We start from the raw sequence: 24,174 nt of genomic DNA, 5'->3' as shown, positions 1-24,174 counted from the left end.
CACCACCGTCCTCAACGTCCTCCTCATCCGAGATCTGGTGCTTGCCCATCTCCTCCAGGTTTAGGTGGTCTCCCCTCTGCAGTGCTATGTTGTGGAGAGCGCAGCAGACCACAAAAATGTGGGAGACTCACTGGGGATTACATTGCAGTACCCCCTAACAATATGCTGATGCATTCAAGTTAGGTTCTTGCCCCTCCCTGGCATGTTGCACATCACTCCGCAGCGAGATTAACTCAAAATTGGAAAAGGCGATCTCGCCGGTGACAATCATGCCTTTCCGAACTCTCTGCATTTTGAGCCCATGCCCATTCCCATGGACAGAGAGAGTGAGCTCAAGATCCCATCCTTTGGCCGAAATTTTACCGCCTCGCCCGCCCCGGAATTGGGGCGAGTGAGGCTCGCAGAATGGAAATCTCTGTTGGCCTCGGGCAGTATTTTACGATCTTGCCCTCTGTCTTTGAAAGTTCAGTCAGGAAAGTAATTCAAGGAAATTCACCTTTGTATACCTAACACGCTGCAATTTGGGCTGACTTCAACAACTCACTGCTCGTGTATGTTCTAAATGGCTATCTGTGAAAAAATCTGTTTGGTACTTCAGCTCGCTACAAATGTATCTGGGTTGACTGCTATTAATCCTTCTCTTAAGTGACAAGGCACATAATGGAAATCACATATGTAATTCAGAAACAATAAATCGGCCTATTGCTTGCCCAGGGCATATTAGCCTAGATTATTTTGCACACAGGATCTTGTTGTACTCCGTAGGAGGTGTGCATTTGACTATTTGACACAGCTTTTGTTGTGGACATGAGAAAAATTATCTGGAAGTCACAATCACGTAGAGTGAATACACAATGAAGAGACTATTCCAACAGTTCAATTGTTCCTACATATATTTGATGTGTTTGCTCTTGCATATCTGTGGCAAAGTAAAATACAAGGAAATGTGATTATGATGTGAAGGCATTTCAGAGAGTGCAGAAAAGATTCACAGGATGAGGAATTTCAGTTTGGAGATAGATTGGAGAAGCTGGGCTAGTGAAGAAACTCACAAATCTGATGGAGGACCCGAAGAATTTAAACTGTTAATCCCAAATTAACAGCATAAACTGGCAAATTAGCATTATAAAATGGCAGAATGATGTAAAATGGCTGCTAACCTAACTTTTTGCCAAAATGTATGAAGTAAACAAGGTATTTCAGACTGTGGGAAATTGGGATCCAGCCAGAATAACCAGCTGCATGTCTGCAGTCTAACATCTTTATGAATAGAACCATTTTCGAGCATGCGGTCACTTCTCAGATAACAATATTTTTCACTAACACAAAGACAATGGACAGTTGAAGATGCTGTGAAATGCAGCTGAACGCAATCCTTTTAAAAAGCTGACTATTCACTATACAGATCAGTCAACCACAGTTGAGATATATGAGGGATTGATTTCCTTCTATATGTCCCCCTGGTCTAAATGGGGGGAGATTTTCTGGCCACGCTCACCCCAAAACCGGAAAATCCCACTTGAGGTCAACAGACCTTTGCATTGTCCGACTGAATGGAGCTTGATCTGGGGATGATTGACAGGTCAGGTGATATGCCCTGGGGACAGATTTTTTCACAGAAAAGTTCAGTTTTTAATTCCGTTGCTCAGTTGATGCCAGAAGCTGGTGGAAGAATATCCTTCCATAAAAATAGACTCTGTAAATGTGTCTCACCAGAATTACATCTGCCGGACAGAACTCTGGATGAATTGATTGATAGATGCATTGATTGCCTGCTGTAGGATTGAAGTAAAGAGTCTAGGAGAATCCTTATTCTCCAGTCTGGACAGAGTTATCTGCAGTTGGTCTTAGGAGTTAAATCAATTGTTGGTCTGGACCATTATCACAATGGTTGTTGTGTGACAATGGAAATATGATGCTCCTCCTGCTTTTTCTTGAAATAATTCACTGTCTAAGTTTACACTTGAGAGTCTCGAACAAAGCTACAAAACAAATCATTTAAAACTGAGGTGCATAGAAATTTCTTCTCGCAGAGGATGGCGAATCTCTGGAATTCTCTGCCCCAACAGGTGGTGGAGGCTGGATCATTAGAAGTATTTAAAGTGGAGGTGTCACAGAGTCATCGAGTCATAGAAATTAACAGCATGGAAACAGGCTCTTCGGCCCAACTTGTCCATGTCGCCCTTTTTTAACCACCATGCTAGTTCCAATTGCCTGCGTTTAGCCCATATCCTTCAAAAGCCATCTTACCCATGTAACTGTCTAAATGCTTTTTAAAAGACAAAATTGTGTCCGCCTCTACTACTACCTCTGGCAGCTTGTTCCAGACACTCATCAAACTCTGTGTGAAAAAGTTGCCCCTCTGGACCCTTTTGTATCTCTCCTCTCTCACCTTAAACCTATGCCCTCTAGTTTTAGACTCTCCTACCTTTGGGAAAAGATGTTGACCATCTAGCTGATCTATGCCCCTCCTTACTATGTGACAAATATTTGATAGACCGAGGCATTGAGGGCTATAGAGAAATGGCACAGAAAAGGAGTTGAGGCCGGCATCGATCAGCTATGAATGGTGGAGCAGGCTTGAAGGGCAAGGTGGCCCACTCCTGCTTCTATTTCTTGTGTTCCTGTGTTATACAAGTTGTGCAATGCTGGCAGCAATGTTAGGAATAGGACATAGTGTTCACTTAGCACAAGTTTCCTGACACTAAAAGAAAATGCTCAAGTGAAACAATACCAATAAATAAAGAAATTCTTGCTCATGGATTAGCTGTAATAAATTGTGGGATTAGAGGATAGGACTAGTAAAGGTAAGGTATTCTGTTGGAGAGTCAGTGCAGGTTCGATGGGCCAAATGGCCTCCTTCTGCACTGTAGGGATTCTATGATTTGCAACTCTCCAATCCCCTGGCACCTCCCTTGAGTCTAGAGAAGACTGGAAGATTATGGCAGCACCTCTGCAATTTCCACTCTCACCTCCTTCAATATCCTTGGATGCATCTCATCCAGTGCCGGTGACTTGTCTACTTTCAGTATCGACTGTCTATATAACACTTCCTCCTTATCAATTTTGAACTCTTCTAGTGACAGAGTTTAGTGGTCCGTCGCCATGACCTGGGTGGCATCTACCTCCTTGGTAAAGACAAATGTAAAATATTCACTTAACACCTCAGCCATTCCTCCTGCCTGCATGTGTAAATTCCCTTTTAGGTCACTAATCATGCCACCCATGTGCCATCCCAGAGATTAAAATAGAGTGCAGGTGCAATGATGTTCATGTAACCAGAATAGGTCAGACACAGGAATTACCCTCAGGGAGAAGGGCGGGCAGAGGGATGGGGGATGAGGGCTGGAGGGTGAGACAGATTTCCAGCAGAACAGTTGCAAGGGCTGCTGTTTACATTTGAAGGGAGCTGCAGGAAAATGTTGCGATGCATTGCTGAATTGGTAGAAAAATGGAGGCAAAAATACTGGGAACAAGAGCCTCACTGGAACCTGCTGCTTTTGCAGTAACATTGCTTTAGCTCCCTCTGAATATTGGCTGCATCAGAAGTGCCTGATTGTGGTTGTTCGAGCCTGTGTATGCAATATCTCATGTTCATTGGTTGTGAGAGTGTAAGTGAGAAACCTTTCATGACTCAGGAAGACTGCCATGGTGAGAACACCCACAATTTGTCTGCTTTAAATATATGCCACTGGATGTATGCCACAAGAGTTTACTGAGAACCTGATGCAGCTTCCCTGAGGCATTATGTAAAGCACCCAGACAACTTTGCACAGGAGTTCACCCAGAGAAGTTATTCCCTAAGTATATGAGGGTTTTTTATTCCATTGGTTAGCCCCTTGAAAACAAAATGCATGGACTCACATTGTACAATTGTCTATCTTAGCAACAAAGATCCTTCAGATTAAAATAGGATGAGAGGCTACTTATCCAACTTCTTAGTCCCTTCATCAATTACGCATCTATGTGGAAGTTAAAATGCTCAGATTAGAAAAAAATCATGCCTTCTCTGTAACAGCTTGCAAGAATGTTGTTAGTTGCAGACCTTCAAGGGAGCCTGTCTGATATGGATTTATTTTTTCCTTGCCTAGGCCTCAAAACATTCTGCTTTTTGACCTTCACTGGAGGGTGAACAAGACCAGATTTTTTCCATAACAAATACCAAAGGTGAGATATGCGGATCTGTCATGCAAATGAAGGATTAGCAGAAGTCATTTTTTCATCGAATGAGAAAGGGCGAAAAACCACGATTTAATTGGCAAACATGTATGTCAATGGAAGATGTGAAAAATTTCTTGTTCCTGATTTGCTGTAATTGACTATAACTGCTGAGTTGTTTCTCTGTAACATCAGAACCACTCCAGCCATTTTGATGCAGGGAGGGGGATTCTCCTTGTGCACAAGTAATTAAAGACCTTGCATTGGATGCATGGTGTCAGCACTGTTTGTATTGAGAGTCGACTAAGTGTGCCTAAGGTTGCTGGTACCCAAGGATCCCTGACACCTACACAAGGAATATTTATCTGTTGAAATCCCTATTCTTACCCACAGGGGCCAATTGGGAGCAGCTTCATAGTACAACACTACCATTATCAAGTTTCGAGATAATTATCTTTTCTTTGTTGTCAGACTGTGGGAAATGTTATATTTATTTTCCTTACTTGCCCTGAGAAGGTGGTAGACAATTTTTGCACTTCAGAGTCAACTTTGTACTGTGTAACTTTAGTTGCATGGAAGTCAGACTATAGCTAGTTGGCCCCTTTCCTTACCGGTTGGATCACTAAACAGTGACACGGTTTTCATGATCATATTTTTACTTACTGTTAGCCCCCAGGCACTTATCAACTTTCCACAATAGGATATGAACTTTTGAGTATTGGGTCCAGGACTATAGCATCATTGCACCACTGTGTCTTAATCAGGCAGTGCTTATTGCATGCCCCATAATTACTACTTTAAAAGAGGACTTGACCATGTCATGAAATAAGGATTGGGACAGATATTGATATGCCTGAAACAAATGTTAAAAGTGCCACAGTCCACTATTTCTTAAAAAGGCATATGATACCTGCCAAATACTTCTGCCCAAACTATCCTGTTATATATTTATTTTGAAAAATATCTACTGTCATCAACTGCTGGCCTCCTACCCTATTATAACCAATGACAAATGTACATTCAGTGCAATAATGGAGACAAATGCAGGACAGTTATTTCCCCCATTAACTAGTATGTGAAAGTTGTTAGCTGGTATTGCCATTACCAACACGCACGCTCCCTCACCTTCTCGCCACCCCCCCCCCCCCCTCAGCCCTTTGATGCTATGCTTCACTTTTAATATGTAATCACTGCTCCTTCTAAGTGAGTTCTTTCATAGAAAAACTGTGTGTTGGCTATTTGCAGCATTGTTCTCACAATCTACCTACTTTATGTCAACTTGCAACTCCCCTCAATAATGTACTGTGAGTTCCTTGCATGGGAACCATAGTCAAGGCTGTTATGTCCTTATGGTGCTGTCTGCCAAAGCTAAAGGCCCTCCAAGCCTTTGCTGAACTCCCAGCAGTTATGTCTGGTAATTTGACTTTCCCCGTTGAGTAACTCATATGTTTTATAATCTAAGTTTTAGTTTCAGGAACTACTGTTTTAATGCTTTTAAGTAAGTTTTAACGAGGCATCTGGTTTAGAAACTGGTAAATGTGATTCTGATTTAAATGCAATTCAAACAAACTTGGAGTTGATCACACTTAAAAGATAACTTGTGCTTATCTTCAAGGTTAGAACTAGAAGGGCAAGCACTGAACATTGGATGACACCTTTTTGGACCACTTGATAGAGCCAGAGTATCAATCATTGTCCTCATAAAAGCAGCTAAAAACTAACAATTCTGGGAAAGAGGATCACACAACTCCATTAGAGATAGGAATTATTTATATGGGTTACAAAATCAAAGGCCAGAATTCTTCAATCTCGTACGCCCGCTACCGTTGTCAGCAACAATGGAGAATTTGGTACTCAGCTAAATCTCTGTTCACAGCTGCAGGCAAGGTTGGAGAATCCGGCCCAAAGAGTTTTAAAATAAATGAGACACATTTCTGCTTGAGGACATCTCCAAGTACACCATATTGCCGTAAAAATGCAGTGAGGACAAGAGGGACCCTACCATGGTTCTGGAAGGGAGGGGAAGGGGTTAGAGCAGAATTGTGGAAAATGAGATAGGAATGGGCCAGGGCCCCGTCAACCACTGTGGGGTGTGGTGTGAGAAGTTGGTTGAAGAAAAGGAAGACAGATCAGAAGTGCTAATGTGGAAGGTTGCATCAACAAAATAGATGTGATGGAGGGGAGAATGAAATTGAGTCCTTATAGGGAGCAGGGTGTGAGGAAGTCTAGCTGTGTGAGTCAGTGAGCCTACAATGAATGATTGTAAATAGCCAGCATAATTCTTCATTTTAAAATGGCACAAAAAGGCCAAATTCCTCAAGTTTCAAAGCAAGTAAATTACCGCATCAAATTTAATGCTCTTTGGCTCTCATTGTACCTCCTTTTCAGGTCAGTGCACTGATTTTGAACAAGTGTTATTAAGCCATCTCTTTAGGGGCATCCTTTGTCACCCAGAAGCCAATCCTAAAGATCTGGTTCACAGGATATCCTTGGCGCCTGGGAGCATCTGAATCTGTAGGCATCGTGACTGCTTTTGGGATAGTGTGGGCACGCCAGCTTTATCCTTTGTCTGTGATCACATACAAGGTTCCCGTTGATGGAATGGCCTCTTTCTCTGTTAATGAATGCCCCTAGCTGTCCCAGAGATACTTTCATTGCATCGAGTGAGGGACACACATCACCATGCTGGATATCACATAAGTGCAGGTTGGGGACAGTGGGTGAGGAGGCAGTGCTCTTGATTTCCGACCGTAAAATCCACCCCATAAAGTCTAAATGTAAGCCTGCAGAAAAGCGGAGGCCTTTACTGAAGGGTAAAAGAAATTCAATTGCTGAACTTAATCACACGCATTGTGAAAATGTAAATTTTTTATGTTGTAATTTAAAACTGGAAAGCCATTGTGATTTTCATTGAAGCTTTTTCAGGAAGATAAAAATATTCTTTATTCGAGTATATTGTGGCCTATCGTTGACTTTATTCTGCTGAGGGCATTGAAGATAATCATATATCTCAAACATGATACCATTAATGTGGTTCATTAGGAAGCCTGAAATTTCCATTTCTTCTTCACCAATTACCCTGGAACTAGGCTATGGATATTTGTTGTCCTGTGCATCCCTACAAACTATTGTCCCTGCTGCCCTTTTGTCTCCTGCAGGAAAGATTAATTTTCAAACTCTCAGCATGACTAAACTTTTTGCCCATAATAAATCATTTGGCTGCAAATTTCATTAGAAAATGAAATACAATTATTTATTATTGATGGACTATATCCCTGAGGATTTTGAACTGATACCAATAGCTGAAATGTGCAGCAATATGTAGTTCATTAGATGGAGATTTCTGAACAAATGACTGTGGAGCTGAATTTAAGTTTCTTCCCCAATTGATTCAATGATCATTTTGGGAGAGAATTATCTGAGGGAAGCTGAATGGTAAAGGAGGCTGGGATTTCCTCATTGAGTTAGTGTTCCGGCAGAGTTGGATTCCTGTCAGCTTTTTTGAAGCCACATCAATCTTGATCCATTTCCCTGGGGTTGTGGATCAAGACCAGCTGAATGTGACCATCCCTTCAAGAGGTGAATTAGTGGGACACAAACACTCCAAAGATTGTTGCAATACCTGCCCGTTGGCCCTCAACAGAAATTGAGGCCTGTAAGGGAGGGTAAGTGGTGATCTATTTGGAAAGAGAGGGTCTTGCTTCATCGGAAGTCCTCTGGGACATTACAGCCTCTTCCTGAGGATTACTGCCACCTTCCATGTAGCAGCCCACAAAACACTAGTAAGTGAAGCAGAAGTCTGTATGATTAGCTGGAGACTTAACACACATGAATATGTGGCAGGTAGGATCAGAATGGCCAGCAATGGATCCCAGTCGGATACAGGGTAAGAAAATCCAGGCTGGGCTAGTGAAGTGACAATGGGCCTCATTTCCAGGATCTTTCCTCATTCTTACCCATGATTAGACTTGTGCAGAACAATTCAGCCCAGAGTGATTTTGAACATTGTCCTGAAATATTTCAGATTTCCTGTATCTGTGGTATTTTCCTTTTATGTTAGACCAGCAAGGGTTGTATTCCCTGGAATTTGGAAGGTAAAGGTGTGATTTAATCAAATTTCTCAAGCTATTATGTGAAATAGACAGATTAAATAAAGATAAATCATTTTCATTGTTTGCAGAGTCTTGGACTAGGTGTTATAGTCTAAAAATCAGAAACATGGTGGCACAGTGGTTAGCTGCTACCTCACAGCGCCAAGGACCCAGGTTCAATTCTGGCCTCAGGTCACTGTCTGTGTGGAATTTGCACGTTCTCCCTGTGTCTGCATGGGTTTCCTCCGGGCGCTCCTGTTTCCTCCCTCAGTCCAAAAGATGTGCTGTTTAGGTGCATTGGTCATACAAAATTGCACCTTAGTGTCAGGGGGACTAGTAGGGTAAACGTGTGGGATTACAAGGATAGGGCCTGGTTGGGATTGTTTTTGGTGCATGCTTGATGGGAAAAATGGTTTTCTGCTGCACTGTGTGGATTCTATGACTATGAAAATTAGGAAACACATCTACACACAAACGTTGGTAAAAGTTTCACACTCCCTATTGCAGATCATAATTAAGACTCAGTCTAGTGTACATTTTAAATCTGATATTGATAGGTTTGTTAATCATACACATCAGGGTTATGGCAAAGGCAGGTGAACGGAAATAGATCACCAATCAACCATGAGCTCATAAAATGCCCTTCTGCAGCTCACAAGTTCCTCGATTCCTAATAATGATGAACACTTACCACAATTACCTCTCCTCTTTCTTCTGAGACCTCCGACATCCAAAGTGCAACGTCTTGATCCTGGTATTCGATCTCACCCCACCCCATGATCCTCTGACCTCTGGGTTCTGGGACCTTTGATCCCTCCTGACCATGTGATCACTCCTTCGAGGCTGATGAGGACAGGGAGGTGAAGGGTGTGCAGCAGCAGCCCATAAAGGAAACCCCTCCATGCAGAATGGATAGGCACGGAGGGAATTTTCATGAGACGACTGAAAGTGTAAGGCTAAGGTTCCTGAGGGAGGTTTAAGGTTTAAGTGTGGCATTCTGTACAATGGGCCTGACTTTCCTTAGACTCTTTTTTAATAAAACAAATGATTGATAAACTAAACAAAAATGAGAGGGATTGACAGCCCTGGCGGGGCACTGTAACTAACATAAAATGTCAAACGAAAACTTAACTAGCTGAACCAAAATGTCAATCCTTGGAGTGATGTGCACCCCAACCTAACTCTCTTTATATGTGCTCTGAGTCCTTCACCAAACATTGCCCATCACCTGTGTATCTTTAACAACATAATCATTCATATGATTGACTCATCTCTATAGTTAGGCAGCCTAACCCAGGCCTGCTTGACATGCAGCCTCTGATTGCAAAGATGCGGGACATTGTGGGTAAGTGAAAAGATGCCAACCTGGTGATCAGATGAATACAAGGCAATGATAAACGCTGTTTTTAGCATGTTGCAACTTGAGGAAACCCACAATGCGGGCAAAGCCTTGGCCGGGATTTTGCCACCTGAAGTCAATGGACCTTTGGCTGGTCCATCCAATTTTCCATCCCACCTGTGACTGGAAAATCCTGGTCCTTGTGTTCTCTCATCCTGCTTCACCCTGTCCATAGGGAATGAGATGTAACTATTCCTTATGACATTTATAGTTCCAGTGACAACTCTGATGCAACAATAATCAACAAACTGGAAGATGTATAAACAGAATTGCCAGAAATGCTTGGCTGGTCTGGCAGCATCTGTGGAGAGAGAACTAGAAGATATCTCCATAAAAAGCATTCTTTCTGGTTGTATCACAGCTTGGTGTGGCTCCTGTTCTGCCCAAGACTGCAAGAAACTACAAAAGGTCATGAATGTAGCCCAATCTATTACGCAAACCAGCCTCCCATCCATTGACTCTGTCTACACTTCCCGCTGCCTCGGCAAAGCAGCTAGCATAATTAAGGACCCCACGCACCCCGGACATTCTCTCTTCCACCTTCTTCCGTTGGGAAAAGATACAAAAGTCTGAGGTCACGTACCAATCGACTTAAGAACAGCTTCTTCCCTGCTGCCGTCAGACTTTTGAATGGACCGACCTTGCATGAAGTTGATCTTTCGCTACACCCTATCTATGACTGTAACACTACATTCTGCACTCTCTTGTTTCCTTCCCTATGAACGGTATGCTCTGTCTGTATAGCACGCAAGAAACAATACTTTTCACTGTATGCTAATACATGTGACAATAATAAATCAAATCAAAGTTTTTTTATTCATTCATGGGACATGAGTTTCACTGGCTGGCCAACATTTATTGCCCATCAGCGGTTGAGAGTCAACCACAGTGCTGTGGCTCTGGAGTCACATGTAGGCCAGACCAGATGGGGTGGCAGATTTCCTTCCCTAAAGGATATTAATTAATCAAAGTGGGTTTTTCCAATAATCGACAATGGTTTCATGGTCATCAGTAGATTCTTAATTCTAGATTTTTTTTATTGAATTCAAATTCCATCAGCTGCCATGGCGGGATTCGAACCCAGGTCCCAAGAACATTAGCTGAGTTTTTGGATTAATAGTCTAGCGATAATGCCACTAGGCCATCACTTCCCCATAATGTCTGTGACCCTTCATCAGGGCAAGAACTAGAAGATATCTCTATAGGCACCAGCTACAATGTGGAATGACATTGTGGCAGAAAAGTTAAATAATCACAATGACCTAGACAGCCATCAGCAGGTGATCTGACTTGAGGCTCAAGCTGTGGATTGCAGAAGATGAAATAGCTTAATGACTGTCCCCTTTGTCAGCAATGTGCCTTTGCAAAAAATGGTCTGGAAAGAGATACAGTGGTTGTTATTGAGGCTTACCCTGAGCAGCCCCAGATTGCAGGGATTTGAACACTATAGGCTGTAACCAGGGATGTACATCAAGACAAACATCAATTGCTGCTGGAGAACCATTGACTGGTGAAAAATACTGAATTGTGTTGATCTTCCAGTGTTAAAAGCTGTCCACAACTGAGTGTTGCAGGTTGCCCAATTTGGAGGTTCTGGACTATGTAGTGAGGGATATACTAAAGCTCGGGGAAGCAGCTGCAAGACTCATTAGGGAAAGACCACAGTCTCAGCTCCTCCTAACATAGTATCCTAAGGGGTAGAAATCTGTTTCAAATCCTCAAACTATAAGCCACCAGGGAATGCTTCACACAGAATGTATATTGCAGTTATTACTTGCAAGTGCAGTAAGGCAACTATTGCACTTTTTAAGTAATGTCGATTTGAACTGCTCCATAATGTAAAGTTATAAATCTTATGAACAAAGTATATATTTATTTTAATAAAAAAAGATACCTGAGACATTGCTCCTCTCTGAAGCTCATGTTGAAGAAATGATCCTTAAAAATCAACTGTGGTATGGTCTTTTGTGCACCATTCTCGCCTCCCCCCTTTAATGGCTGTCCTGCTCTTTCTTTTTTTTGGATATTCTTCTTTATTCTCATCCCAGAATTTAACCAGTGCCTTAAAATTCATGCCAGCGACATGCCCAAATAGAGTGCAAGAGGCCTTTAATTAGAGCTGCTGAAGGGTCTTTCTTGCCCTTTTGTGCTACCTGACTGCATGACATGTTAAATTAAGAACTGTGCCAGACCAATTTAACAAAAGGGCCTCACAACCAACGAAGTTAAATAATACAACAAAGTGTTTAATACATTCAACACATGTTTTGGACACATGTGGAGGATCATTCAATATGTTGAATGTGACACTTGTGGTGCAGAACAAACCATTCTACATGTTACCAGCCATGATGGACCCTTGGGTGTCCGTTTCATGCCTGTCAAACAAGTATTGTACAATTGGATTTCTAGACGCACTCTGTGACTTGCAGAAAGAAGACCTGAAAGGGATGATGGAGATGTATTTGATGGCAAAGCAAAGTCTCCAGAGATTTGAAACTATGGTTGTGTAAATTATTTTGTTGTGTAAGTTGGAAAATTATACATTTTGAGGAATTAAAATGCATTACAGTCACAAACCTGTTGCATGAGACAGTTGCATTGAAATATGATCCATAAAGGGATTTGCAACAGCACAAATGCTTTGAATTCAGGGCCAATGGTTTAATATATTTTCTTAACTTTTCAAATTTGCATCAATAGTGTCAAGCAAAATAGGACTTAAATTAATCACTGGACCAAGGGGAATCATCTGGTTTGGAGAAGGACAAGGCAACTTTCACAATGAATATGCATGAGCAGCACATAGTACTGCTGATGCATAAGAACAAAACACAAGTGGTGGTGGACTGCCTTCTCAAATCTTTGCAGTCCGTTTGGTGTAGGTACACCCAGTAAAAAGTCTCACAACACCAGGTTAAAGTCAAACAGGTTTATTTGGTAGCACAAGCCACTAGCTTTTGGGGCGCTGCTCCTTCATCAGGTAAGTGGGAGTTCTGTTCACAAACAGGGCATATAAAGACACAAACTCAATTGACAAAATAATGGTTGGAATGCGAGTCTTTGCAGGTAATCAAGTCTTAAAGGTACAGACAATGTGAGTGGAGAGTGGTTAAGCACAGGTTAAAGAGGCGTGTATTGTCTCCAGCCAGGAAAGTTAGTGAGATTTTGCAAGCCCAGACAAGTCGTGGGGGTTACAGATAGTGTGACATGAACCCAAGATTCTGGTTGAGGCCGACCGCATGTGTGCGGAACTTGGCTATCAGTCTCTGCTCAGCGACTCTGTGTTGTCGTGTGTCGTGAAGGCCGCCTTGGAGAACGCTTACCCAAAGATCAGAGGCTGAATGCCCATAACTGCTGAAGTGTTCCCCAACAGGAAGAGAACACTCTTGCCTGGTGATTGTCGAGCAGTGTTCATTCATCCATTGTCGTAGATATACCCACAGGGCTGAGCTTTTGATCTTGTCGTGCCCAGTACAGGCATATCATATTCTGCAATTCCAGTCAACACTTTCTTAAAAATTGGACACAAACAAGCTGATAAGATGACTGCTGCAAATCTTGTGACCTTTGGCATTTGGACTATGGACAGTTTCTAACCACTGATGAATACTTAATTAAACATGTATATAGGTACGTGTGTATGTGTGTGTGTGTGTGTGCTAGTTATTTAATTGCATACACATTCCAAGATTGTATACGCATTCCAAGTATTAGAAAAGATAAACCTCTTCCCATACAAAATATATTGGTTACACGCAGTGAGAAAGCACGGTGGCACAGTGGTTAGCACTGCTGCCTTACAACTCCAGGGACCTGGGTTTGATTCCTGGTTTGGGTCACTGTCTGTGTGGAGTCTGCACATTCTCCTTGCACCTGTGTGGGTTTCCTTCAGGTGCTCTGGTTTCCTCCCATAGTCTGAAAGATGTTCTAGTTAGGTGAATTAGCCGTGCTTTCCTCCCATAGTCCGAAAGATGTTCTAGTTAGGTGAATTAGCCATGCTGAACTCTCCCTCAGTGTACCTGAACAGGTGTAGGAATGTGGCGGCTAGGGAATTTTCACAGTAACTTCATTGCTGAGTTAAGGGGTGGTAATTGGTCTGATTGAATTTATTCTGTTGTTTTGAGAACAGAACATATCTGAGCAATTTTCCATATTGTCAGATAGATCTGAACGTTGTAGCTGGAATTGAACAGCTTGGCTAGAGGAGACACCAGCTCTGTAGTACAACAAAAATGTTGTCGAGGCTCATAGCTTTTACTGTATCCAATTCCATCAGATATTTCATGATATCACGTGGAGTGAATCGAATTGCCTGAAGATAATGTACAATTCGTGTGTTGGTTTACTGATGGAAGAACATTAACCAAATTGGCAAGGGTAGCCTGAAGGCAGAGTTCATTGAATGTATTAGAGATTATTGCTTGGAACAGTATGTTGTGGAACCAACCAGGGAGCAGGCTACTCTGGATTTGGTATTGTGTAATGAGGAGGGATTAATTGATGACCTCATAGTTAAGGATCCTCCAGGGAGTAGTGACCGTAGTATGATAGAATTCAAAATTCAGTTTGGGGGTGAGAAAGTGGAGTCCCACACTAGCGTTCTGGAATTAAGCAAAGGAAATTACATCAGCAGGAGGACAGATTTAGCCTGAGTAGGCTGGGCAGGAAGGCTAAAAGGTAGGACAGCAGATGAGCAGTGGCAGTTGTTTAAGGAGATCCACAATTCCTCACAATTAAAATATATCTCAGTGAGGAAGAAAGATGGTAAGGGAGGTAAAACACATCCATGCTAAAGAAGGAGATCAAGGAAAATATAAAGACAAAAACTAAGGTATATCATATTGCAAAGGCCAATGGCAGACTGGAAGATTGGGAACTTTCAAACATAAACAAAGGGATATCAAAAATGTAATAAAAACAGCTAAGGTAAATTAAGAACGAAAACTAGCGCAAAATATTAAAAAGAATAGCAAAAGCTTCAATAAGTATATAAAAGGGAAGAAAATCGTTGAGGTGAATGTTGGCCCTTTGGAAGATGAAACCAGAGAGTTAATAGTGGAGAACATTGAAATGGCAGAGATGCTAAATCAATACTTTACCTCAATTTTCATGGTGGAGGACACGAGTACCATTCATATAGGAACGGGCAAGTCAGAGGTAATAGAAAGGGTAGAACTTAGAGCAATCAATATCGATAGGGAAAAGGTAATCAGCAAACTATTGGGATTGAGGGCAGACAAGTCTCCCGGGCCTGATGGCCGACATCCTACGGTATTAAAGGAAGCAGCAGCCAAGATAGTGGGTCCATTGGTTATAATATTCCAAAATTTCCTGGACACGGGAAAGATCCCAGTGGATTGGAAAAATGCTAATGTAATACCTTTTTTTCAAAAAGGAAAGGAGGCAAAATGTGGGAAATTACAGACCAGTTAGTTTAACATCTGTTGTTGGGAAAATGTCGGAATCAATAATCAAGGAAGCAATATCAGGACATTTGGAAAATCAAAACACTATCTATCAGAGTCAGCATGGTTTTATGAAGTGCAAATCATGTTTGACTAATTTGCTAGAGTTCTTCGAAGATGCAACAAGCAAAGTGGATAATGGGGATCCTGCAGATGCAGTATATCTGGACTTCCGGAAGGCCTTTGATAAAGTGCCACATAATTCATAAAGTTAGATTACATTGGATTAGGGATAATTTATTAGCTTGGATAGGTGACTGGCTGATTGACAGAAGATAGAGACTTGGGATAAATGATTTTTTTTTCTGGATGGCAGGAAGTAACTAGTGGGGTGCCACAGGGTTCGGTCTTTGGGCCCCAGCTATTTGCAATCTATATTAATGACTTGGATACAGGGATAGAAGGCTCCATAGCCAAATTTGCAGATGACACAAAAATAGGTTTTTATTAATTTATTAGTCACAAGTAGGTTTACATTCACACTGCAATGAAGTTACTGTGAAAATCACTTAGTCGCCACACTCCGGCGCCTGTTCGGGTACACTGAGGGAGAATTTAACATGGCCAATCAACCTAACACGCACATCTTTGGACCATGGGAGCAAACTGGACCACCCGGAGGAAATCCACGCAGACTCTACACAGACAGCGACCCAAGCCGGGAATTGAACCCGGGTTCCTGGCGCTGTGAGGCAGCAGTGCTAACCACTGTGCCACTGTGATGCCCCGTGGGACATTAAGTTGCACTGAGGAAATAAGAAAAATAAAAATGGACATAGATAGGTTAGGAGTGTGAGCCAAAATGTGGCAGATGGAGTTTAACATGGATAAGTGTGTGGTCATGCATTTTGGTAGGAAAAATTGGAAGGTGACTTACTATTTAAATGGGGAGAGACTTCGGGGTGTTCCAGTGCAGAGGGATCTGGGTGTCCTCGTTCATGAGTCACAGAAAACTAGCATGCAGGTACAGCAGATAATAAAGAAAGTTAATGGAATGTTGGCATTTATAGCTAAAGATATGGAATGTAAAGGTAAGGAAGTATTGTTGCAACTATACAAGGCATTGGTGAGACCGCACCTGGAGTTTGTGCACAATTTTGGTCTCCTTATTTGAGGAAAGATGTAGTGGCATTGGAGGCAGTCAGAGGAAGTTCACTCGATTGATCCCAAGGATGAGGGGTTTATTGTATGAAGAGGGATCTAACAGTTTAGGCCTATACTCTCTGGAATTTAAAAGAATGAGGGGAGATCAAAATGAGGTATATAAGTTGAAAAAAGGATAAAGTAGACGTGGAGCGGATGCTTCCTCTTAAGGGACATTCTAGGATGAGAGGTCTTAGGATAAGCGGTTGCAAATTTAAAACAGAGTTGAGGAGAAACTATTTCTCCCAAAGGGTTGTGAATCTGTGGAATTTGCTACCCCAAGGTGTGGTGGATATTGGGACAGTGAGTAAATTTAAGAAGGTGTTAGACAGATGTTTAATTGGTAATGGATTGAAGGGTTACGGGGAGAAGGCAGGAAATGGGAATGAGGAGCCATGATCGAATGGCGGAGCAGACTTGATGGGTCAAATGGCCTAATTCTGCTCCTATATCTTATGAACTTTTGAACTTATGGAACCTATCCTGCTCTATGAATGGGTACCATTAGGCTTCAGTCATGTTTGACAAATTCAGTGGTCTTCAGATTGGTTTGGCTTGTAAACAATTGTTAAAGATACACCTGGTAATATTGTAACTACATCATGGTCGATTTTAATCCTGCTGGCTCTGCAATAATGCAGTGGGCAGAGTGTTAAAACTCTCATTGTCTTACTTCCTTTCTGCCATGCTACTTTCTCACAAGGTTGCAATTCTAAACTGCTTATTCGTGCAGACTGGTGTGACACCTACTGAGAGACAGGGCAGTCTTCTATAAGTATGCAGATTGGATTCCAGTCACATCATCATATGCTGCCGAAGAAGACACTTGGCTTCATCACCATGCCAACCTGGCAGGAAATGGATCCAGTACCAGAAAAGGCTCAGGAAGGTAAGTCAGTTTTATTTATTTTCTGTTGGTTTCCACATTGGCTTGGAGTGCTGGAGTGTTCATTCAGGCTCCTATTATGTTGATGACCTAAGGTTGGTCTTTTGACTGTTTGAAACACAGCATCTAAAGGTCCTTTCTGATGAATTCCTACCTCTGGAATTGATGGGAGAGATGCAGGAGAAAACCAAACAAGCTAAACAGTATTAGATTAATTTGATGGATAGGGAAGCGCAGAGCAGAAAGAAGGGTTAGAATAAGTAGCAGAGGTGATGGCCTAGTGGCCTAGTCGCTCAGAGAAATGTCTGGGGACCTGGGTTCAAATACCACCACAGCAGAGGATGAAATTTGAGTTCAATACAAATCTAGAATTAAAAGTCTAATGCTGACCATGAAACCATTGTCAATTGTCAGAAAACCCATCTGGTTCACTAATTTCATTTAGGGAAGGAAATTTGCCATCCTTACCCAGTCTGGCCCATATGTGAATCCAGATTCACAGCAATATGGTTGACTCTCATCTACTCAAGGGCAATTAAGGATGGTCAATAAATGCTGGCTCAGCCAACAACACCCATATGGAGGGAACGGTGGCACAGTGGTCAGCTCTGCTACCTCACAGTGCCAGGGACCCGGGTTCGATTCCCGGCTTTGGTCACTGTCTGTGTGGAGTATGCACGTTTTCCCAGTATCTGTGTGGGTTTCCTCCGGATGCTCTGGTTTTCTCCCACAGTCCAAAGATGTGCGGGTTAGATTGATTGGCCATGCTAAATTGCCCCATAGTGTCAGCGGGACTAGCAGGGTCTGGCTGATACTATGGAGCAATTTAGCATGGCCAATCATATGTAGGATTACGGGGATAGGTCTTGGGTGGGATTGCTTTCAGTGTAGGCTCAATGGGCCGAATGACCTCCTTTTTCACTGTAGGTATTCGAGGATTCTAGCATTCTAGAATCATTCTGATGTAGAAGGATGCCATTTGGCCATCGTGTCTGCACTGGCTCTCCCAATGAGTAACTCAATGAGTGCCACTCCCCCACCTTCTGCCAATAACTTGCAATTCTTTCTTTTCAGATAATAGTCTAATTCACTTATGAATCCTTCATTTGAAGCTGACAGTGACAGAGTGGTTAGCACTGCTGTCTCATAGCACCAGGAATCTGCGTTTGATTCCCGGCTTGGGTCACTATCTGTGTGGAGTTTGCACGTTTTCCCCGTGTCTGCATGGGTTTCCTTCAGGTGCTCTGGTTTCCTCCCATGGTCCAAAAGACATGCTGGTTAGGTGCATTGGCCATGCTAAATTCTCCCTCAGTGTACCCAAACAGGTGTCGGAGTGTGGCGACCAGGGGATTTTCACATTAACTTCATTGCAGTGTTAATGTAAGACTACTTGTGACACTAATAAATAAACTTTAAAATTTTAAAAACATTCTGTCCACGACAACACAGTGACAGAAGAAGTGATGGTATGATTCCAATGAGGGTGGAGTGTAAATCGAAGGGGAACATGCTTCTGCTGCCCTTGCCCTTTTTGATGGTGGAAGTCGCGGGTTTGGAAGGCTGTTGAAGCTCTCTTGGTGAGTTACTGCAGCATCTTGTATTTGACAAACACTTTTATCATTGTGCCAATTGTGTAGCTAGTGAATGGTGGATGGCATACCGATCAACTATGCTTCTTTGTCCTGAATGGTGTCAAGCTGCTTGAGTGTTATTGGAACTGCAATTATCCAAGCAAGTGGAGAGTATTCCATTACGCTCCTGACTTCTGCCTTGTACATGTTAGGCAGGCTTTGGGCTTTAAAGAGAAATGTTACTGATCATAGAATTCCGAGCCTTTGATCTTTTTTTGTAGCTACAGCATTTATCTGGCTCATAGTAACCTCAGGACGTTGATGGTCGGGGATTCAAACAATGGTAATGCCATTAAATGTCAAGGGGTGATGGTCAAATTCTCTCTTGTTGGAGGTAGCCCTTGCCTGGCTCCCGGTGACAGGAACGTTACCTTTCACTGAAGCCTGAATGGCGCACGGAACATCCTTCATTTTAATTTGGATTGCTTCAGTATCGGGGAAGATCCAAGTAGTACTGTACATTCTGCAATCATCAGTGAACATCCCCAATTCTGACCTTACGATGGATGGAAGGTAATTGTTGAAACAAGCGCAGAGCAGAAAGAAGGGTTAGAATAAGTAGGAACAGCATCACAGATTCATCCTGATGTAGAAGGATGCCATTTGGCCCATCGTGTCTGCACTGGCTCTCCCAAGGTGCAACTCACCGAGTGCCACTCCCCCACCTTCTGTCAATAACCCTGTACATTCTTCCTTTTCAGATAGCAGTCTAATTCACTTATGAATGTTTCATTTGAATCTGACGGTGGCACAGTGGTTAGCACTGCTGCCTCACAATGCCAGGAACCTGGGTTCGATTCCCAGCTTGGGTCACTGTTTGTGTTGAGTTTGCATGTTCTCCCCGTGGCTGTGTGGGTTTCCTTTGGGTGCTCTGTTTTCCTCCCACAGTCTGAAAGACGTGCTGGTTGGGTGCATTGGCCATGCTAAATTCTCCCTCAGTGTACCTGAACAGGCACCGGAGTGTGGCGCCTAGGGGGGGTTCTCAAAGTAACCAAATTGCAGTGTTAATGTAAGCCTACTTGTGACACAAATAAATAAACTTTCAAACTCCACCACATCCTCAGGCAGAGTACTCCAAACCCTAACTCCTTGCTGCATAATAAGGTTTCTCCTCAAATCATTTTGGCTTCTTTTATTAATTACTTTAAACTTCCGTCCTCTCATTCTCGATCCTTTTACGAGTGCAAACAGTTTCTTTGGGCGGGATCTTGAGCCTGCAATCTCCATCCACGAGATCGCTGGAGAGGGGGTGGGGGCCAAGGTCTGGCGAAACCCGGAAATTGTGAATCTCGCCTGGTGAGATTGCGATCTGCGATTTTCGCTATCCCTCACCAGCTAGAACCTGATATGCATCAACTTCAATAAATTTTAAACTAATTAAAGACCCCCCTCACAAGATCATCCCCCCTCACTAGATTTTCGTAACGAATCATTGGCGAGGTTTACGACAGGTTCACCCAGACGTGAACCTGTCATGGGGATCACACCCGAGATTGCAAAGGACAGTATAGCTCCCAGTGGAGAGGGACTGCCTTAACACTGCCCCCTAGCACAGGTTGGGACTGCCAGGTATGATCTGGCTGGTGGGGGTGGAGGGGGGGAAAGGTCACAGATACTTCTGCAGTGGAGGGGTGTGGGGCGGGGCAGGATGGGGGAAGGGGGGAGATTAATTTTTTTTCAGTTAATGGCGCGACCTTTAAAACCGATGCCCCAATCTCACGGGAACCGGTTCCTAGCTCTAAGAGTCCTCGCTTCGCTAGACTATAAGACCAGAAGATAGAGGAGCAGAATTAGGCCATTCAACCCATTGAGTCTGTTCTGCCATTCAATCATGGCTAGTAAGTTTCTCAATACCATTCTCCCCTCTTTTTCCCCACAACCCTTGATCCCTTTAGCAATCAAGAATCTATCTATCTCTGTCTTAAATGCGCTCAATGACCTGCCCTCCACAGCCTTATGTGCCAATGAATTCCATAGATTCATTGCCCTCTGGCTGAAGAAATTCCTCCTCATCTCAGTTCTTCAGGGTCTCTTTACTCTGAGGCTGTTACCTCTGGTCCTAGTCTCTCCTACTATTGGAAATGTCTTCCCCACATCCACTATATCCAGTATTATTCTGTAAGTTTCAATGAGATCCCCCCCCTCATCCTTCTGCACTTCATCAACAGACAGCACAAGCCACAGCCAGTCTTCTTTTTGGCAGTTAGAGTTGCAAAGTCTGGAGAGAAAGCTGGCCAGCTAAAGAGTTCCACTCCAGTTTTCTCATCAGAACTGACACTCTGCCAAATTCTCGTAAAATTCTGCTCTACATCTACTCTGTCCAGACACCTCATGATTTTGAATAGCAGGTGGCACAGTGGCACAGTGGTTAGCACTGCTGTCTCACAGCACCAGGGACCCAGCTTCAATTCCCACCTCGGGTCACTGTCTGTGTGAAGTTTGCACATTCTCACCGTGTCTGCATGGGTTTCTTCCAGGTGCTCCAATTTCCTCCCTCAGCCCAAAGATGTGCAGGTTAGGTGGATTGGCCATACCATTCAGCCCATCGGTGCAGACTCAATGGGCTGAACGATCTCTTTCTGCACTGTAGGGATTCTATGTTTCTGTGGTTTTACGGTTGATCAGATTTCCTCCAAACCTTCCTTCCTCGAAGGAAAACAGTCGAAACTCCTCCAATTTATCTTCATAACTGAAGTTCCTCAGCCCTTGATCCAATCTCATAGATCTTTTCTACATCCTCTCTAATGACTTCACATATTTTATGAAGTGTGGCACCCAGAGCTGGATGCGTTAATCTAGGTAAGGCTGAACTAATGACTTAGACAAATTCAACATTACATCCATACTTTTGTACTTTAGCCCCTTTTAATAAAGCCCAGGCTACTGTATGTTTTATTAACTGCTCTTTCAATCAGTCTGCCACCTTCAATGTACAGATACGCCAAGGTCCCTCTGCTCCTGCACCCCCTTTAGAATTATACCTGTTGTTTTATATTGGCTCTTCATGTTCCTCCTATCAAAGCTAATCATTTCACATTTCTCTGCATTGAACTTCATCTGTCTGCCTATCCTACCAATTTATCTATGTCCCTTTGAAGTTCTACACTATCTCATTCACAGTTCATAACACTTTAGAAAGGATCTGAAAGCACCAGAGCAGATGCTGCTAAGACATACAAAAATAGTTCTAAGGATGAGGCATTTCAGTTATGAGGAGAGAAAGTTGAGAGGAGATTTGACAGACAGTGTTCAAAAACATATGGGGTCTGGATAGAGTAGATAGGGAGCAATGGTTGAAAATCTCAAGAGCTAGAGAACACCAACTTAAAGTGACTGGCACAAGAATCAAAGGCAAAACAAGTTTTTTTTTTACACAGAGAGTAGTTAGGATCTGGAATGCACTGTCTAACAGGGTGGTGGAAACTGATTCAACCATGGTTTTCAAAGTGTATTGGATAATCACCTGGAGAGTAAACATCTGCAGGGTGATGGAGTACAGATAGGCATGTGTGACTCGTTGATTTGCTCTTTCAGGGAACATGCATGGACGCAACAGATCAAGTGGCTTCCTTCTGTGCTTTAACCTTTCTATGATTCTCCGTAGGAAGTACCCATTCACATCTCCATCTTCATCCCCTTGGTATTGGTGGCCTTATAAGATTTTGTCAATTATTAGAGCAGCTGGGAGATTCCAGGGTCAAGTCCCTTAGTGCTGGGTTGTATCGGACTCCCACTGTAGTCATGGTAAGATTTTGATGGCGCCCTCAAGGAAATTTGGGAGCTTTGCTATTAAAATGCAGAACATAGTGCCCAATTCTAACTTCTAATGAGTACAATGCAATACAGATAAATGCTGCGTATATATAAATGTTGCGACCATTTAAAGTAATGAATCAAAATCAGGATATTGGTTAAATAAAATGTTAACATCTAATTGAAAATTAAACTTGAAATAGTTCAGCTCAAATAGTCAAGGGAAAATAATTAAGCGGACAACACTTTCAGGAAGATTTCAAAAGATAATCGGCCTTTTCCAGTACTCTAACATTCCATAGTTCAATTCTCTCATTTTGCTGTGGACACATTGAGTAATGTAAAAGCCCGTGTTGCATGTAAGGTGCACCTTAATGTAAGCTTCAGCGTAAAGGCTAATGTTGAACTTGTGACTGGAGAACAAGTTAATATTGCTTTGAATGGGATGAATTTTTTTTGTCATAATAAAGGTAGAGTTTGGGATGAACCCAGGTGATGTTTCTTATTTCACATCTTAAGGATCTCCTCAATACATTTCTGTCATCACTTTGGTAGCTTGCCAATCCTGCTGCATCTTAAAAATGGCCCCTGCACCTGCAATCTGGGAGAGTTTGTCTACTGTATTTGTCTCTTTGTACTGGAACAAGGTGAGAAAAAAAACATTCTTGGCTATAATGTAGTTGCCTGTAGGCAGTCTGCTGTCAGAACAAATGGTTTGATTGTTTCCTTCGACAGATATGTGAGTTGGCTACTGCAAGGAAGCGTCAGAGCTATTACCTGAGATGTCTGTCTCAACAAGGAGTCCTGTTTACCAGACTGACAGGTGGAGAGTTGTGAGTTTGGTACCCAAGAGGCTGCCCTGTTACCTGTGAAAACAAGATTTGATTGATGAGCTTTTGACTGCGAGGAATGTTTCACATTGGGTTGGCTTTGATTAATTGTGGATGATATTTTTCTGTCTTCCAATGAAAAGAAAACTGCAAATGCGGAAATCTGAAAATGGAACCAAAAATGCTGGAAAATACATCAGCAGCCAGTTAGCATCTGTAGAGGGAAAAGACAAATAATGTTATGAGTAGGTCTCAGCTCATCTTGCCATAGAAAATCATATCCTTCCCCCAATTGCAGCATCTAACTGCAGCTCAAATGAATTGTCCAGAAGATGTATCTGGAAGATTATTCCAGGCACTGATGATTTTTTGCATGAATAAGTATTTCCTGAATAACAACCATACACTATATTAATATAAAATCTGATATGACTTTATGTAGCATGTTTTGACATATACTTCAAACATCTGCATTGCTGAAAGATTTTACAGCACATGACAATGTCTAAAATTCCTCAGATACAGATTTGCAATTCATCATTTTTTCACCAAAACCTTTCAACATTTTTCATCCTCATCTCAACCAACGGTCGACAATTTGAATCACAAGCCTTGATCAGTTCTAAGGAAGAAGTGGGGATTATGCTCAAATTCCGACATTTTAGAAGTAGTTAGCCTGCTAATTCAGCATCTGTTCCAGCCACACCGCACACAAAAAATGTCGCGGCCAACAAACTGTTTAAAATGCACAAAGGGACACATCTGTCTCAGCAGTCAACAGCTATCTCTTCAAAATTCTACATAGGGTATAAGAT

Source organism: Mustelus asterias, chromosome 1 (assembly GCF_964213995.1).
Source record: "Mustelus asterias chromosome 1, sMusAst1.hap1.1, whole genome shotgun sequence".
In the NCBI taxonomy this organism is placed as follows: Eukaryota; Metazoa; Chordata; class Chondrichthyes; order Carcharhiniformes; family Triakidae; genus Mustelus; species Mustelus asterias.
This window is presented reverse-complemented; position numbering follows the sequence as displayed.